Genomic DNA, 18,834 nt, shown 5'->3' with positions numbered 1-18,834 from the left:
TAATAATTTGTTAAGTGATAAGCAGTATAAAAAGATCTAAATTATACCATCAAAACTCAAAATATTGGGGAGAAAATACAGTAAAATTGAAGTGGGCTTTTTTTGCAATAAAGTTAAGTTGTTATCAGCTTAAAATAATCTATTATAGCTATGAGATTTTTCTTTATGCCATATGGTAAGCACAAAGTAGAAGATCTATAGAGGATACTTACCCCAGAAACGTAATAAATCAAAATATACTACCAGAAAAATTACTTAAAACACAAATGAAGAGAGCAGCAGAGAAAGGAAGGAACAAAGGATCTATAAAACAACTAAAAGATAACAAAATGGCAGTAGTAAGTTCTTACCTATCAATAATTACCTTGAATGTAAGTGGATTAAATTCTAGCATCAAAAGACACAAAATGGCTGAATAGATTAGAGATAAAAACAAGACCCAACTATATACCGCCTATAAGAGACTCACTTCATCTGTAAAGACAAACATAGACTTAAAGTGAAGGGATGTAAAAGATATTCCATGAAAATAGAAACCAAAAAAGAAAAGGAGTAATAATACTTTTATCCAATAAAATAGACTTTAAGTCAAAAAATTTTTTAAAAGACAAAAAGGTTATTATATAATGATAAAGAAGTCCATTCAGTAGAAGGATATAGCAATTATGAATATACATGCACTCAATATTGGGACACATAAATATGTAAAGCATTATTAATAGATCTGAGGGGAGACATTGACTGCGATGCCTAATAGTATGGGATGTCAACACCACACTTTCATCAATAGACAGATCACTCAGACAAAAATCAATAAGGTACACTGAATTGAATCTATACTCTAAATCAAATGGATCTAACAGACACACATAAAGAACACTCCATTTAACAGCTACAGAATACACACTCTTCTCGACAGTACATGAAACATTCTCCAAGATAGGTCATGTGATATAACACAGAACAAATTTAAACAAATTTAAGAAGACTGATATTGTATTAAGTATGTTTTCTGGTTGCAATGGTATTAAAACTAAAAATAAATACAGAGAAAACTTCAGAAAATTCACAAGAACATGGAAATTAAACAACATACTCCTGACCAAACAATGGGTCTGATATCATTTGGCTCTGTATCTCAACCCAAATCTCACCTTGAATTGTAATAATCTCCACATGTCAAGGGTGAGACCGGGTGGAGACAATTGAATCATGGGAACAGTTTCCCCCATGCAGTTCTCATAATAGTGAGTGAGTTCTCACAAGAGCTGATGGTTTAATAAGGGGCTTCCCCCTTTGCTTGGCATTCATTCACTCCTGCTGCCTTGTGTAAAAGTGCCTTCCACTATGACTGTAAGTTTCCTGAGGCATCTCCAGCCATGCAGAACTGTGAGTCAATTAAACCTCTTTTCTGAAAGGCTCTTGTAGTGGTTCAAACCCTGAGAACATGCCAACAAACAACACAAGGTGGTGTGGAGAAACACGCTGTTTTAGTGAGCGCCTGGGTGCAGATGGGCTGAGGCCTAAAATGGTGTCAGCCCCAGGTGAGGGCAGGCAGGGGTTTTATAGTCTCCTGTAAACAAGAAGTGTCCCAGTCTGACCTAACTGCTACGTGGTACCCTGATGGCTCCCTCTCTCGATCTCCAGCGGGTACATGTCTTCCAGCCAGCTCTCTTCCTGCTTCTTCTATCTTGCTGATGCACGCTGCTGACGCAAGTGGCTTTGTGCCTTGGGACTGGGCCTGAGGAGGGAGGAGTTATTCATCCCCCCAAACTTTCAGGCCCTGGGAAGAATCTTTAATTCCTGTCTATTTGGTTAGAAAAGGGAAAAGGGACAACTTTCTCAATAACTACTTCAGGTATGACATAGGGGGTGCCATGGGCACCTCAGAATAAAGAAAAACTTAATTTTTGGGGTATTCTTGAGAGACGGGTTGGTATCCATTGTGTCATTGTAGCAGGAGCATCGTGTGGATTGTCTGGCAGTTAACTGTAGTTTCAACAAGTTTTAGTGGCTTTCATTATCAGTGGGATAGGGGAGAAACAGGAGGAACCCAATGATGAAGATTACTGTCTCTATCAGCGTTTTAAATCCTCCTAAATTAGAGAGCCACCCTCCTAGAAGGTTTGCCGGGTCCCATCCCTTCCAGGTTTGGACTGGTACATGGGCTACTTTTCTGATGTTTGAGGCAATCTCTAGAACCACTTTTCCATTATATTCTATGTTAAGACAACAATTGGAGATATTAAACTTACCACAGACCCCACCCTCTTCTGCTAATAAGTAGTCTAGTGTCAGTCTGTTTTGATAAGTTGTCGTGTGCATTTGGTTTTGTTGTTGTGCAAGCATTTCCAGGGCTGAGGCAGTTTGGTTAGTGATTATCTCTAGAATAGCCTGTAGTATAATTATTCTATATATGGGAGTGTGATAACCCCATGAACCATCCTCAGCCCAAGTGGCAGGGCCATAATATTCAATGATCCATTGCAGAGGCCACTTGTCCTCTCGCCATCTTTGGCTTCCTCCTACCTTTAAGGATTGTTTTTCTCTGTTTAGGTTATCACATAACAGGGACTCCAAGGGTGTTGCCCACATGCTTTGGAAGTAAAAAGAATCCAGGTTTAACTATGCCTAGGAAGCAAGTACCTTGGCAGTGATAAGGTAGCCATGAGTAAGCCTGGGTTCCACATATCCAAAAGAATCCTTCAGGGGCAATCCATTGTAGGCTGGTGTTCATAGGATTGTCCCATAGTGCACTTAGGCAGGGGTATGCAGCTTAAGGGTTAGTGGTGTTTGTATAGTACCAGGCTTTTTTTACAAGACATAATTGAGGTAGCTTAAGTTAGAAGGAGACCAGGCTCCTTGGGGTAACCTTGGCCACCACTCTGCTGTGGAGGCATTGACTGTTAGGGTTTGGTGACAGGGACTTTCACCTACAGTGTGATGGGTTTCATCAGTCCACTTGTGGAATATGCACACCACCCCTCTTACTGGGTTGGTAAGTGTCTAGGACTGTGGGTGTTTCTGAGGACTGAAAATGAGGCTGGGGTTCTGGGATGCTAGTAACTAACGGGGAATGTCTATCCCATACCACAGCCACTGTTCACTTCACTCATACTAGCTCCCTTGCATACCCAGCAATTGGACACATTCATGGTAAGTGTGATGCTTTCTCCTAGATCTACAAACAGCTTTTCCCTGACTTGGGAAGGGATACATCTGCTTGTAGTTTTGTATAAAAGCATGAAAATACCATGGGTGATTTTGGGTGGGTGGTGGGGGGAGTTGTTTATTTTGGCTTTTTGTTTGGCTATAATCTGTTCTCTCTTTATGTCCTCTAGCACTTGAGTATTTACTCCCCATTGTCCAATTTTGGTGAAGCAAAGCCACTACTTACCTTTTGGGCATATAGTCCCATTACAACTGCCAGATACTCCTGGATTTTTTACTTTGCAATAACCTTTCCCTGATTCGACACATTCCTCAATTAAGTTTCCATAACAGGATTTTTCTATATGAGTATGTTAAGTAAAGGATTGTTGCATTTTTCCTCCACAGTGGAAAGACTGATAACACTCATGGCAGCTCGGGGGGGCTGCTGTGGACAGCAGGGCAGCTACTGACGATATTAGGATTGTGATGAGAGATATTCCTGTATTAAGACTTTTGGTTGGAAGTGAGGTACAGCAGGCAGTTGGGTAGATATAGGCCATTTCTAAAAGCAAGTGATTAGTCTTTCTCATCTTTTGGCTCTAAGAAAAAAAAATTTGGTTAATTTAAGCTTGGTAGGAGAAATTGGCCAGGATTACCACTTTCCTGTTAATGTTTTGGAGGAAGAAGTAGCCTTGGGGGTGAGCTTGACCCTGGTGCGATGGATCCAGTGAGGGAGTTCTTGGACTCTCACTGCAGTTGGCATGCTGAGTATCACAGTATAGGGGCCTGTCCACTTCAGTTGTAGCTTTTTGTGAGGGTCAGGTTGGCAAATAAATACTTCTGTGCCTGCAAGACAGTTACGTTGAGAGGACAAGGAGGTGTCAACAGGGACAGGCATGACCTCATTTTCAGCTTCACGAATGGAAGATCATGTCTGGATTAAGGAGGGGAGGATTACCTGGGCAAGATTTGCAAGTAGACTTCACTCACATGCTGCCCTATAAATGGCTCTGCTATCTTCTAGTCTTTGTTTGTACTTTCTCCACGTGGGTAGAAGCATTCCCAACAACTTCAGAAGGCGCAAATGTCATAACAGAAACTCTTATCATACATATAATTACCCACCAGGCCCTGGGCTTGGTGGATATGAAAAGGCAGCAGCCAGAGGGAATCCTGGGGTGACACTGAATGGCAGATAGAGCAGGACTGAGTAATTTCTCAAACTCGGCTGGAAAGGAGAGGACAAGTGAGAATAGGGCGGAGAAGTTGCAAGAGAGGTTTGTAACCAACATGGAAAGAGTTGTGGAGGGTTTGGAGGATAGGGATTATTTGAGAGTGAGGAAGAATGAAACACCCTTCCTTGACATACTGTGGTCCTTGCTTTTGAAGATTTTGGGCTTGGAAGTCCTCCTTTTCTTCTGAGGAGTAAAGAGGAGAGAACAAGAACAGGGACAGAACTGGAATTACACAGGTTGTAGGGCTACTTGTTTGGCTACCTTATCTGCTAGAGCATTTCTAGCCAATATAGGATTGTCTGGGGTTTGGTGGCCCCTGCAATGAGTGATGGCAACTTTCTGCAGGAGTCTGGCAGCTTGAAGGAGTTTGCTGATGAGCCATTTATGACAGGAGTATTTTTTGCAGTTAGGAAACCCCATTCTTTCCAGATGGACAAGTGTGAGTGCACTATGTGGAACACATAATGAGAATCTGAATATATGTTAATTTGTTGTTCGCCTGCTAGACTGAGTGCTTGAGTGAGGGTGATGAGTTCAGTTTTTTGGGAGGTGGTTCCTAGGGGGAGCAGACTGGCTTCAATCGTGTGTGGGGCGTAGCACTATAGTATAGCCAGCATGTTGGCATCCTTGATATAGGAAGGAGCTGCCATCTACAAACCAAATAAAGGAGGCATCTGGAAGGTGTTGGCCTGTTAGGTTTGGAAAAGGTATAGGAAAGGTTTGAACAGTGTCTACACAGAAGTGTGCAGGGTCTTGGGAGGCAGTAGCTGCAGGTAAGAGCATGGCCAATTTAAACAGGAGCTGGTTAGCACAGTGATTTGGGGAGTTTCTATGAATAAAGCATACAGTTGGAGGAGCCATGGGGCAGAGATGAGACTTAGTACACTGCGGTGAGCTAGCATGTCTTTGATGTTATGGGTTGAATAAACTGTTAGGTTGGCATGAAGAGATAGTTTTAGGCTTTCAAGGGTGAGGACAGCATCTGCCACCAGTGTTTGGAGGCAAGCAGGCCATCTGAGAACTGTGGTTTTAAGCTGTTTGGAGAGGTAGGTGATAACCTGGAGGGTAGGTCCCTTAGACTGGGTTACAACACCTAGTGCAACTCCACGTTGTTCATCGGTATAGAAGGAGAAAGGTTTGGTGAGGTCTGGGGGAGTAGGTGATAACCCGGAGGGCAGGTCCCTTATACTGGGTTAGAACACCTAGTGCAACTCCACATCATTTGTCAGTATAGAAGGAGAAAGGTTTGGTGAGGTCTGGGGGAGTGAGGATGGGGGTTGAGACGAGAGGCTTTTGGAGTAGACAGAAAGGTTGGATAATAGGCTGTGCAGGGTTTAAAGGTTCATGGAGAGGGCCTTTAACAGCTTGGTATAACGGTTTGGCAAGTAGAGCAAAGGAGGGAACCCAAAGCCTAAAATATCCCAGTAATCCTTGAAAAGAGAATTTCTTCCTTAGTTTGCGGAGGTGGGAGGGACTGGAGGAGGGATATGCAGTCAGTTTTGAGCCCTTGGGTTTGCAGGGTAAAGGCTAGGCCTAGGTAGGTGACTGAGGGAGTGCATATTTGTGCTTTTTTAGGAGAGACCCGATAAGCCTGCTCTGCCAGGAAGTTTAAAAGAGAGATAAAATGGATGTTGCAATCTTTGAGAGAGGCTACACAGGAGCAGATCGTCAACATATTGAAGGAAAGTGGACAGTTTTAGGGATAAGGTACAGAGGTCGTGGGCAAGGTCCTGTCCAAAAAGGTGGGGGCTGTCTCTAAAACCTTGAGGTAGTATGCACCAGGTGAGCTGATGTGAAAGGTGGGTGTAGGAGTCTTCCCACATAAAGGCAAAGAAGTCTTGAGAATTGGGGTGCAAAGGAATTGTAAAAAAAAGTATCCTTTAGGTCTAGGATGGAAAAATGGGTGGTACTGGAGGGAATTGTGGAAAGTAAAATGTATGGGTTAAGAACTACTGGACATACTGGGAGCACAGCTTGGTTAATGAGCCTGAGGTCCCAGACTAAGTCATAAGTTCCATCTGGCTTTTTAACAGGTAGAATTGGTGTGTTAAAAGGGGAGTTTGTTGGGCAGAATAGGTGACTGGAAGGAGGTGAAAATGATAGGCTTTAGGCCTGCAAGAGCTGCTTGGGTGATTGGATACTGCTTCTGTGAAAGGAACTGGGTGGGGTTTTTAAGGGTAATGTGGATAGGGGTGTGGTGTTTTGCAACTGAGGGTGTGGAAGTATCCCAAACAGCAGGGTTAACTACGGATGGGGGATAAGCAAAGGTTGCATATTTTAGGGTGGGAGGTTGGAGGAGTAGAAGAAAGCTAGAAGCACCGGAGGGGTCTGGGTGGATATGTTGGGTACCATGGGGAATGTGGAAGTGGAGAGTAGTGTGGAATTTTGAAAGGATGTCTCTGCCTAGGAGTGGAGTTGGGCATGAGGGCAGGATTAAGAAAGAGTGAGTGAGGGAAAAGGTGTGAAGGGAGCAGAAGAGTGGAGGGGTGACTCAGGGTTTGGAGACTTGTCCATCAATACCCACAACAGAGACTTTGGAGGACTGGGTGGGTCCTGAAAAATTAGGTAAAGCAGAGTAGGTTGCCCTGGTATCAATTAAAAGATATACTGACCTACCTGCCACCATCAGGGTTACCCTTGGCTTGGATGAAGAGATGGTGGTTGCCAGGGCATCCATTCCAGGGCAACATCAGTCTTCAGTGGCAAGGCCAATGAGATCCAAGTAGGAGGTTTTGGCCAGTTCAGGAAGAGGTGGGGGTGGTCCTTGCAGAAGCCACTCACAGTACGACTTCCAGGGGCCCTCTGCAGATGGGGCATGGCCTGATGGGCTTACCTGGGTTAGGGCATTTTCTAGACCATTGGCCTTCATTGCTGCACTTGAAACAGGTGCCAGGTAGAGGTGGATTACTAGGAGGCTTCTGTGTGGAGCTGTGACCCCGTGGGCCTGCAGGGCCCCTGATGGCAGAGGCAAGCATTTGAAATTCTGCGTGTTTTTGCCTTTTATCTTCCTCATCATGACTTTGAATGCTAAATTAAGAAGGTCTCATTGTGTGGTTTGAGGGCTGTCATCAAGCTTCTGAAGCTTGCACCGGATATCAAGGGTGGATTGGGAGATGAATCAAACATTTAAGATAGTGGTTCCTTCTAGGCTGGCTGGGTCTAGGTTGGTATATTTTCTCATAGCTTCAGTTAAGTGAGAGAGAAAAAGGGCTGGGTTTTCATCAGGACCTTGGGTGATTTCTGAAAATTTTCATAGTTTACCGCTTTATGGGCACCCTTTTTGAGTCCTGCAAGGAGATACACAATCATGTGGTCTCGATAGCAGTGTCCAGGGGCCCCATCTTGATAACCCCAGTGGGGGTCCTGACTGGGGACTGTTCTGTGCCAGTAGGCTGGGTAGGAGCCTGGTGAGGAATTGTATCAGCATGTGCCTGAGCTAAGGTCCAGATACAGCCCCAGTCTTCTGGGGTGAGGGTGGAAGAGAGGATAATGTAGAGGTCATGCCAAGTTAGTTCATAAGACTGGGTGAAGTACTGAAACTCTCTAATATAAGAGGTAGGATCTTCTGGATATGAACCGAGTCTTTTGTTAATTTGAGAGAGATCAGTGAGGGAGACGGGAACACGAACTCTAACAATACCTTCAGTTCCTGCTACTTCCCAAAGGGGGCACTCTAGCACAGGTGCTGAAGTGAGCTTGGGGCATGGGTCTAAGATGGCACCTGAGTGAGTATGGACGGGAGAGAAGGAAGAACCTGGAAATGGTTCCTGTTGAGGGTTTGAAGGGGGAAGGGGGGTTGAGTTAATAAGCAGTGGAGAATAGATAGGGGTTTAAGGTGGTGGGATGGGTTTATGGGCCTCAGGAGAGGGCAATGAGGGAGAAGAATGGGTACAGGCAGTGCTAGAATTGTCCTGAGGAGAGGACAGTGTAGGAAAAGAAGTGGATACTCTTGGAGGCAGTGCTGGATGGGAAGGTGGCAGCTGGGAAGGTGGTGGCTCAGAAGATGACTGCTGGGAAGATGGCAGCTGAGAAGAAAAAGAGAAGGCTTGGGGGATTAAAGAAGATGGTTGAGAGGGAGAGGTAGGGGCTGGGAGGGGTGGACAGCAGTCTGCTGGATCAAACCAGGAAAAAGAGGTAGGGTCAGGAGGAGAAAGGCGTTCAGAGTGGCGATGATGGAGAAGGAGGATTTGAATAGGTGAGCAAGAATTGCAGAGGTCAGATTGTAATTTGAGTGTGAAAAAGGCCTGGACATAAGGAATTCTCCCCGTTTTTCCAGTCGTCAGCAATAGTTGCTTAAGTCAATTAAAATTGTAAAGTTGAATGTTCCATTTGGGGGCCATTTGGACCCATTATCCGATTTGTACTGTGGCCAAACTGAATTGCAATATAAAAGACAGGTCACTTAGGGTGGATATCTTACCTGAGGCCTAAGGTTTGCAGGTTTTTTATGAGGCAGCCTAGAGGGCTGTCCTTTGGAGTGGAAGACAGGGAATTTCCCATAACAAAGGGTACACTCGGGAGAACAAGGAAAAGGAGACCTTCCTGGATGGCCGCAGGGAGACGATAAAAGGAGCAATCCTCACTGCTGCCTTTTTCGTTCCTAGAACAGGATCAAATGGCTTAGAGGCATCCCCCTAAGACCAGATGATCAGCGAGTGCTTCGCACATGCCGGAGCCTTCTTGGACCAACGTTGGATTTCTGGACCAGAGAAACCAAGAGAGGCCATGTGGATTTATCTCTGTTAACCAGGCTCCCAGGAAACTTACCAGTAGGTGAGATCAGTGACCAATGTGCATGCACAGAGAGGTGACTGCAGGCTGAGGAGCTTCCTTTGTCCAGCTGCTGTGGCCTGCTCTCTGGGGTGGAGGGGTAGGTCCACAGGGCACATGGACCAGAGCCCGTCTCAGGTTTCAGCACCTGATGCAAGGCTCTTGTATTGGTTTGAACCCCGAGAATGCACCAACAAACAACACAAGGTGGGTGGAACAACACACTGTTTTAATGAGCGCCTGGGTGCAGATGGGCTGAGGCCTAAAATCGCATCAGCCCCAAGTGAGGACGGGGCATGGGTTTTATAGCCTCCTGTAAACAGGAAGTGTCTCAGTCTGATGTAACTGCTACATGTTACCCAGACGGCCTCTCTCTCTCGATCTCCAGTGGGTAAGTGTCTTCCGGCCAGCTCTCTTCCTGCTTCTGCTATCTTGCTGATGCACACTGCTGGTGCAAGTGGCCTTGCACCTTGGGACTGGGCCTAAGGAGGGAGGAGTTATTCATTCCCCCGAACTTTCAGGCCCTGGGGGAGAATCTTTCATTTTCTTTATAAATTACCAAGCCTCAGGTATTTCTTCATAGCAGCATGAGAATAAACTAATACAGTAAATTGGTACCGGGAGTAGTAGGGTGCTGCTGTAAAGATACTCGAAAATGTGGAAGTGACTTTGGAAGTAGGTAACAGGCAGAGGTTGGAATAGTTTGGAGGGCTCAGAAGAATACAGAAAAATGTGGGAGAGTTTGAAACATCCCAGAGACTTAGAGGGCTCAGAAGACAGGAAGATGTGGGACAGTTTGGAACTTCCTGGAGACTTGTTGATTGAATGGCTTTGACCAAAATGCTGATAATGATATGAACAATAAAGTCTAGGGTGAGGTAGTCTCACATGGAGAGATGAGAAACTTGTTGGGAACTGGAATAAAGGTGATTCTTGCTATGCTTTAGGAAAGAGACTGGCAGCATATTGCCCCTGCCCTAAAGATCTGTTGAACTTTGAACTTTGAACTTGAGAGAGATGATTTAGGGTATCAGGTGGAAGAAATTTCTAAGTAGCAAAGTGTTCAAGAGGAAGCAGAGCATAAAAATTCAAAAAATTTGCAAGCTGATGGTGCACTAGAAAAGAAAGACCCATTTTCTGAGGATAAATACAAACCCACTGCAGAAATTTACATAAGTAACAAGGAGCAGAATGTTAATCACCCAGACAATGGGGAAAATGTCTCTAGGGCATGTCAGAGACCTTCATGGCATCCTCTCCCATCAAGACTCAGAGGCTTAGGCAGGAAAAATGGAGTGGTGGCACACACCTGTAAAAAAGAGTGGTGGCACACACCTGTATCCCAGCAAGACCCTGTCTCAAAAACAAAAGAAAATGAAAAAAATTGTTAGAACTGGTAAGTGAATTCAGTAGTTTCAAGATAAAAATAATAAGCCTACAAATCAGTGGAGTTTCTATGCACTAACAGCAAATGATCTGAAAAAGAAATCAAGAATATAGTTTTATTTTAAATAGCTACAAAAAATAATAAATACTTAGGATAAATTTAGCCAAGGAGCTAAAAAATCTTCACACTGAAACCTATTGAACATAATAAAAGAAATTGAAATAGACACAAACAAAAGGAAAGATAACTCACGTTCATGGATTTGAAAAATTATTTTTATTAAAATGTCCATACTACCCAAAGTGATCTAAAGAGTTGATATGGTCTGGCTGTGTCCCCACCTAAATCTCATCTTGAATTGTAATCCTTACAATCCCAATGTGTCATCACAGGAGGGATCTGTATCATGGAGGCAGTTTTCCCCATGCTATTTTCATATAGTGAGTGAGGTCTCTTGAGATCTGATGGCTTTTTAAGGGACACTTCCAGATTTGCTCTTGTCTTTCCTGCCACTTTGTGAAGAAGGTGCCTGCTTCCCCTTCTGCCATCATTGTAAGTTTTCTGAGGCCTCCCATCCATGCAGAAATGTAAGCCAGTTAAATATCTTTTATTTATGAATTATCCAGTCTCAGGTTGTATCTTTCCAGCAGTGTAAGAATAGACTAATACAAGAGTCAATGCAATTTTTATCAACATACAGATGACGTTATTCACAAAAATAGAAAAAATAATCCTAAAATTTATGCAGAACCAGAAAATACATCATATAGCCAAAGCAACGTTAAGCAGAAAGAGCAAAGCCGGAGGTGTCACACTACCTGACTTCAAAATATATTACATAACTATGGTAACCAAAGCAGCATGGTACTGGTATAAAAACAGACACATAGACCAATGGAGAAGAACAGAGAGCCTAGAAATAAATACACATATTTACAGCCAACTAACCCTCAACAAAGTTACCAAGAACACACAATGGAGAAAGAACAGTCTCTTCAATAAGTGATATTGGCAAAATTAGATATTCACATGCAGAAGAATAAAATTAGACTCTTATTTCACACCATATATAAAAATCAATTAAAATGGACTAAAGGCATACATTTGAAACCTAAAACTATAAAACTATAAGAAGAAAACATAGAGGAAAAGCTCCTTGACATTACTCTGAGCAATGACTTTTTAATATGACCCTAAAGGCACAGGGAACAAAAGCAAACACAGACAAATGGGGTTATATCAAATGAAAAAGGTTATGTATAGCAAAGAAAACAATCAACAGAATGAAGAGAACCTACAGAATGGCAGAAAATATTTGCAAACAGTACATTTGATAAGAAGTTAATATCCAAAATATATAAGGAGCTCAAACAACTTGATAAGAAGAAAATAACTTGGTTGAAAAAATGGGCAAAATACCTGAATAGACATTTATCAAAAGAAAACATACAGTGACTAATAAGTATATTTTTTAAATGCTCAACAACACCAATCATCAGGGAAATACACATTAAAACCACAATGAAATAGCTCACATCTGCTCAAATTCTATTAACAAAAAGACCAAAGATAATTGTTGTCAAAGATGTGGAGAAAAAGGAACCCTTGCACACTGCTGATAGAAACGTAAGTTAGAACAATCATTACGGAAAAGAGAAAGAAATTTATCAAAAAATTAAAAATAAAGATCTTGCAAGTTATCGCAACAAAGAAGTGATAAAGGTTTGAGGTGATGGATGTGCCAGCTACCCTGGTTTGATCATTACACATGCATTCATATAATATATTGAAACATTACATATACCACCATAAACATGTACAATTATTATGTGTCAATTATAAACAACTTTTTAAATTTCAAAAATAATTAAAAATAGAACTATCATATGATCCAGCAGTTCCACTATGGGGTATAAGAAATAACAATACATCAGTATGCCAAAGAGATATCTGCACTCCCGTGTTTATTGCAATGTTATTTACAATAGATAAGGAATCAACCTAAGTGACAATTAATAGGTGAATAAAGAAAATATAGTGTGTATACACACACACACACACAATGGTACAGCCTTACAAAAAATAAGTAGTGTCACTTGTGGCAGTATGGATGAACCTGGAGGTTGTCAAGTGAATATTAAGTGAAATAATCCAGGAACAGAAAGACAAGTAGTGCATATGTGGACTCCAAAAGAACTGATGTCATAGAAGTAGAGAGTAGAATAGCAGTTCTTGGGGTTTTGGTGGCTGAAGGTGGGCACTGGGAAGATGTTTGTCAAAAGATAAAAAATATCAGTTAGACAAGGAAAATAAGTTCAAGAAATCTATTGTACAATATGGTTGTTACATCTAATAATATATTATATATATTAATGTATATAAATAATATATTCAACAATACATTAATAATGTATTCTTGAAGAATAATAACACAGTGAATATAAAGCATTCTCACAACCAAAATAACTATGTGAGGCAATGCATAGGTTAATTAGCTAGATTTAGTTTTTCCACAATGTATATATACAGTAAAACGTTGTACACGACAAATACATACAATTTTATCTGTCAATTTAAAATTATGTAATACATAAAATACATTCTACATAAAAATACATAATACATAAAAGAGAAAAGTTACTGCACCAAACAAAAATAAAAATGACCATTTTGATGTTCATCAACAGAGGGGTGAAAAAACAGACTGTGGTATATCCATGCAATGGACTACCACTTAGTAATAAAAGAAAATGAACTATTGATACATGCAGCAACAGGATAATTTTCAAAAACATTTTCAAAATAATTATGCTTTTTAAAAATATATACAAGAAAAGAAGTTTAAATGACTCATAGTTCTACAAGCTATACAGGAAGCATAGCAGCATCTGCTTCTGAGGAAGCCTCAGGAAGCTTTTACTTATGGTGGAAAGCAAAACAGGAGCAGGCAATTCACATAATGAAGGCAGGGATGAGAGACAGTGGAGGAGGGGAGGTGCCACACACTTTCAAAACACCAGATCTCATGTGAACTCATAGCAAGAGCTCACTTGTCACCAAGGGGTTGGTCCAAGCAGTTCATGAGAGATCAAATCCCATATTCCAATCACCTCCTGCTGGGCCCCACCTCCAATACTAGGGATTATAATTTAGCATGAGATTTGGGTGAGGACAAATAACCAAATTATAAAATTCTTCCCCTTTCCTCCAATTCTTATGTTGTTCTCATATTTCAAAATACAATAATCTCTCTCAATAGTCTCTCAAAAGTCTTAACTCATTCCAGCATTAAATTAAAATTTCCATGTCCAAGTTCAAAGTCTCATCTGTGACTCATTTGCTTTTACCTATGAGCTTTCAAAACAAGTGATTTACTTCCAAGATATAATGAGACTATAAGTATTGTGTGAATATTCCTGCACCAAAAGAAAGAAAACAGCCAAAAGAAAGGAGCTACAGGCCCTGTGTAAGTTAAAAGCCCAGCAGGGCCGTCATTAAATCTTAAAATTCCATAATTTCTTTTGACTCCATGTCCCCCATGCAGGGCACACTGGTGCATGGGGTAGGCTCCCAAGGGCAGCTCTGCCCCTGTGGGTTTGCAGAGTTCAGCCCCTGAGGCTGCCATTATGGACTAGAGTTGAATGCCTGTGGCATTCAGGCAAGCTGCCAGTGGAGCTACCATTCTGGAGTCTAGAGAACAGTGGCCCCATTCTCACAGCTCCACTAAGCAGTGCCCAGGTGGGTACTCTATATGGGGCCTCCAACTCCACATTTCCCTCTGCACTGCCCTAGTAAAAGTTCTCTGTGAGACCTCTGCCCCTGTGGCAGCCTTCTGTCTGGGCACCTAAGATCTGTTATACATCCTCTGAAATCTAGGCTGAGGACATCAAACTTCCTTCATTCTTGCACTCTGAACACCTGCAGGCTTAACATCGTGTGGAAACTGCCAAGGCTTACTTTTGCACCTTCTGGAGCAGAGGCCCAAGCTATATTTGGGCACCTTTGATGTAGGGCTGGAGCTGGGGCACCTGAGATGTAGGAAGCAGCCTCCTGGGGTGGCACAGAGCAGTGACACCTCTGAAACTATTTAGTCCTTTTGGGCCTCTGGGCCTATGATATGAGGGGCTACTGCAAAGGTCTCTGAAAGGCCTTCACCTTCTCTTGGCTATCAGCACTTGGTTCCATTTTAATTATGTAAACATCTCCAGTAAGTCTTTTCTCCACAGAATGCTTGAATCCCTTTCCCAAAAAAGCTATTTCTTTCTCTGCAACATGGCTAAGATGAACAGTTTTCAAACTTTCATGCTCTGTTTCCTGTTAGTAGGCCCTGGTATTTGTTATTCCCTTCTTTGTACTCAAAGTTTATCTCCCACTATAAGAGCATGCAGTATTTGGTATTTGGTTTCCTGTTCTTGAATTAGTTCACTTATGATAGTGGTCTCCAGCTCCATCCATGCTGCTGCAAAGGACAAGATCTTATTCTTTTTTATGGCTGCATAGTATTCTGTGGTTTATATGTCCCCCATTTTCTTTATTCAGTGTACTGTTTATGGGCACTTAGGTTGATTCTCTCTTTACTATTGTGAATAGTGCTGCAATGAACATACAAGTGCATGTGTTATTATGGTAGAACGACTTATATATTCCTTTGGGTATATACCGAATAATGGGATTGCTGGGTCAAATGGTAATTCTGCTTTAAGTTCTTTCAGAAATTGCCAAACTACTTTCCACAATGGCTGAAGTAACTTACATTCCCACCAACAATGTATAAGTGTTTCCTATTCTCCACAACCTGGCCAGAATCTGTTATTTTATGTCTTTTTAGTAATAGCCATTCTGACTGGTGTGAGATGGTATCTCATTGCGGTTTTAATTTGCATTTCTGTGATTAGTGATGTTCAGCATTTTCTCATATGATGTTAGCTAAATATATGTCTTCTTCTGAAAAGCATCTGTTCAGTTCCTTTGCCCACTTATTAATGGGGTTATTTGCTTTTTGCTTGTAAAATTGTTTCAGTTCCTTACAGATTCTGGATATTAGATCTTCATCAGAAGCATAGTTTGCAAAAGTTTTCTCAAATTCTGTAGGTTGTCTATTTAGTATGTTAATAGTTTCTTTTGCTGTGCACGAGCAATTTAGTTTAATTAGGTCCCATTCATCAATTTTTCTTCTGGTTGCAATTGCTTTTGGCATGTTCATATTGAAATCTTTTCCCAGTCCTATGTCCAGAATGGTATTGCCAAGGTTATCTTCCAGGATTTTTATAGTTTTAGGTTTTACATTTAAGTGTTTAATCCATCTTGAGTTGATTTTTGTATTTGGCATAATAAAAGTTTCAATTGATCCAGTTTCAATCTTCTGTATATGACTAGCCAGTTATCCCAGAACCATCTACTGAACAAGGAGTCTTTCCCCCTTGATTGTTTTTCTTAGCTTTGTCAAAGATCAGATGGCTGTAGGTGTACAGCATTATTTCTGGCCTTTCTATTCTGTTTCATTGGTTTATGTGTCTGTTTTTGTACCAGTACCATGTTGTTTTGGTTACTGTAGCTTCATAGTATAGTTTGAAGTTTGATAATGTGATGTTCCCATCTCTGTTCTCTTTTCTTAGGATTGCCTTGATCATTTGGGTACTTTTTTGGTTCCATATGAATTTTGCATAGTTTTTTCTGGCTCTGTGAAGAATGTCTTTGGTAGTTCGATAGGAATAGCAGTGAATATTTAAATTGCTTTGTGTGGTATAGCCATTTTAACAATATAGATTCTTCCTATCCATGAGCATGGAATGTTTTTCCATTTACATGTGCCATCTCCAATTTCTTTGAGCAGTGTTTTGTGATCCTTTTTGTAGAGGTCTTTCATCTCCCTTTTAAGCTACTGGAAACACACCCTGGTAAGTTTTTGGGTGGAGTGTTATGTAGATGTCTATTAGGTCCATTTGATCAAGTGTTGAGTTGAGGTCCTGAATATCTTTGTTAGTTTTCAGCCTCATCGGTCTAATACTGTCAGTGGGGTGATGAAGTCCCTCAATATTATTGTGTGGTTCCCTACGTCTCTTTGTAGCTCTCTAAGAACTTGCTTTATGAGTCTAGGTGCTCCCGTTTTGGCTGTGTACATATTTAGGATAGATAAGTCTTCTTGTTGAATTGAGCCCTTTACAAATATGTAATGCCCTTCTTTGTCTTTTATGATATTTGTTGGTTTAAGGACTGTTTTATCTGAAATTAGAATACCAAAACCTATTTTTATCTGTTTTCCATTTGCTTGGTAGATTTTTCTTCATCCCTTTATTTTGAGACTATGGGTGTCATTGCATGTGAGTTGGGTCTCTTGAAGACAGCATACTGTTGGATCTTGCTTTTTTATCCAACTTGCCTCTCTTTGCCTTTTCATTGGGTCATTTATGTCATTTTCATTTAGAGTTAGTATTGATATGTGCATATTTGTTCCTGTCATCATGAGGTTAGCTGGTTGTTAAGCATATTTGTTTGGGTAGTTGCTTTATAGTTTCACTGGTCTATGTTCTTAAGTGTGTTTCTCTAGTGGCTGGTAATGGACTTTCTCTTTTGTGTTTAGCATTTCCTTCAGGACTTCTTTTATGGCAGGTCTGGTAGTAATGAAATCCCTTAACATTTGCTTGTCTAAAAAGGATCTTATTCTCCTCTGCTTATGAAGCTTAGTTTGGGTGCATGTAAAATTTTTGATTGAAAATTCTTTTCTTTAAGAATGCTGAATATTGATGTGTAGGGTTTCTGCTGAAAAGTCTGCTGTTAGCCTGATGGGGTTCCCTTTTCAGCTGACCTGACCCTTTTCTTTAGTTACCTTTAACATTTTTTTTTCAATCTTGGAGAATTTGATGAGTATGTGTCCCAGGGATGATCTCTTTGTGTATAACGTAGCAGGGGTTCTTCACATTTCCTGAATTTGAATATTGGCCTTTCTAGCAAGGTTGGAGAAATTTTCATGGATGATATCCTGAAATATGTTTTCCAAGATGCTTGCTTTCTCCCCATCTTTTTCAGGGATACTAATGAGTCAAAGATTTGGTCACTTTACATAATCCCATATTTCTGGCAGTTTTTTTTTTCATTCTTTTGTATTATTTTATCTTTGTTTTTATTTGAGTTCATTTGGAGAACCAGTCTTTGAGCTCTGAGATTCTTTCCTCAGTTTGGTCTATTCTGCCATTAATACTTGTTATGGCATTATGAAATTCTTATAATGTGTTTTTCAGCTCTCTCAAATCAGTTTAGATATTTCTTATATTGGCCATTTCATGTATCAGGTTCTGTATTGTTTTATTTGTAATCATTAGCTCCCTTGAATTGGGTTTTGACTTTCTCTCCTGAATCTTGATTATCTTTGTTGCTAGCCATATTCTGAGTTTTATTTCTGTCATTTTAGCCATTTCAGCCTGATTAAGAATGCTTGCTTGGGAACTAGTGCAGTTGTTTTGAGGAAAGAAGACACTATGGCTTTCTGAGTTGCCATATTCTTGCACTGGTTCTTTCTTGTCTGTGTGGACTGATATACATTAAACTGCAGTGTAATTGGAATACAGTCAGTAGACTTCTTTTCTGGATGTTTTCATAGGGCCAAGGCTTTGTGCAGGATCTTTCTTTGTAGCTGAATTCTTGTTCTTGGTTTCACAGGGCATTGGCGGGGGAGCTATGATCTGTTTCAATCTTCTGAAAGTGTGCAATCCTTGCCTGCTCAAGTGCTGGCTTCACATCTTGGCTTGGCACTCCTGGACTGCACACTGCAGCTCTGGGGCAAGCTCAGGCTTAATGTTCCCTCCCAAGCTTAGAGGCAGCAGGGAAGGGACCTTGGCAGTGGTGGTAGCAGAGAGCGTTTCACTTGTCTCTTAGGGATCCACACCAGAGAAATTCAGAGGCACCATCAATCAGTGCAGTCAGCCTGAGGTGGGGCAGCTACACTGTGAGCCTAAGCCATGGGGTCCCTGCCTGGTGATGAGCAGGTGAGGAGGAGAGTCTGAAGGCAACAGTGGTGAGGGCTGCAGCAAAAATGATGGCCTGCCTCTCCCTCTGGGAGCTCCATCCCAGGGAAGTACAGAGCTGCTACTGGCCTAAGAACATAGGTGGGGTTTGTGTGGCTATGCTGGGATCTCAGGCCAAAGGCCCTTGTCCTGGGAGTTGCAGTGGAGGTGAGGTGTGCTGTTTATTGCTGCTCTGCCTCCTGGATTTGGTCCCTTTCATGAAGGTGTGTAAGGGAGCATGACCTCTCCTGTTGCTGGAGCTTCAGTTGCTAATGCCAGGATTCCTAGG

The 18,834-nt window shown here is 41.6% G+C and overlaps 1 pseudogene; it reads right to left on the bottom strand.

Moving 5' to 3' along the window:
• Positions 1-3,117: 3,117 nt before the first annotated feature.
• Positions 3,118-3,713, bottom strand: LOC115930218 (suppressyn-like; annotated as a pseudogene).
• Between the last annotated feature and the right edge of the window lie 15,121 nt (positions 3,714-18,834).

The sequence above is a fragment of the Gorilla gorilla genome, chromosome 10 (assembly GCF_029281585.2).
Source record: "Gorilla gorilla gorilla isolate KB3781 chromosome 10, NHGRI_mGorGor1-v2.1_pri, whole genome shotgun sequence".
Classification (NCBI taxonomy): Eukaryota; Metazoa; Chordata; class Mammalia; order Primates; family Hominidae; genus Gorilla; species Gorilla gorilla.
This window is presented reverse-complemented; position numbering and strand designations above follow the sequence as displayed.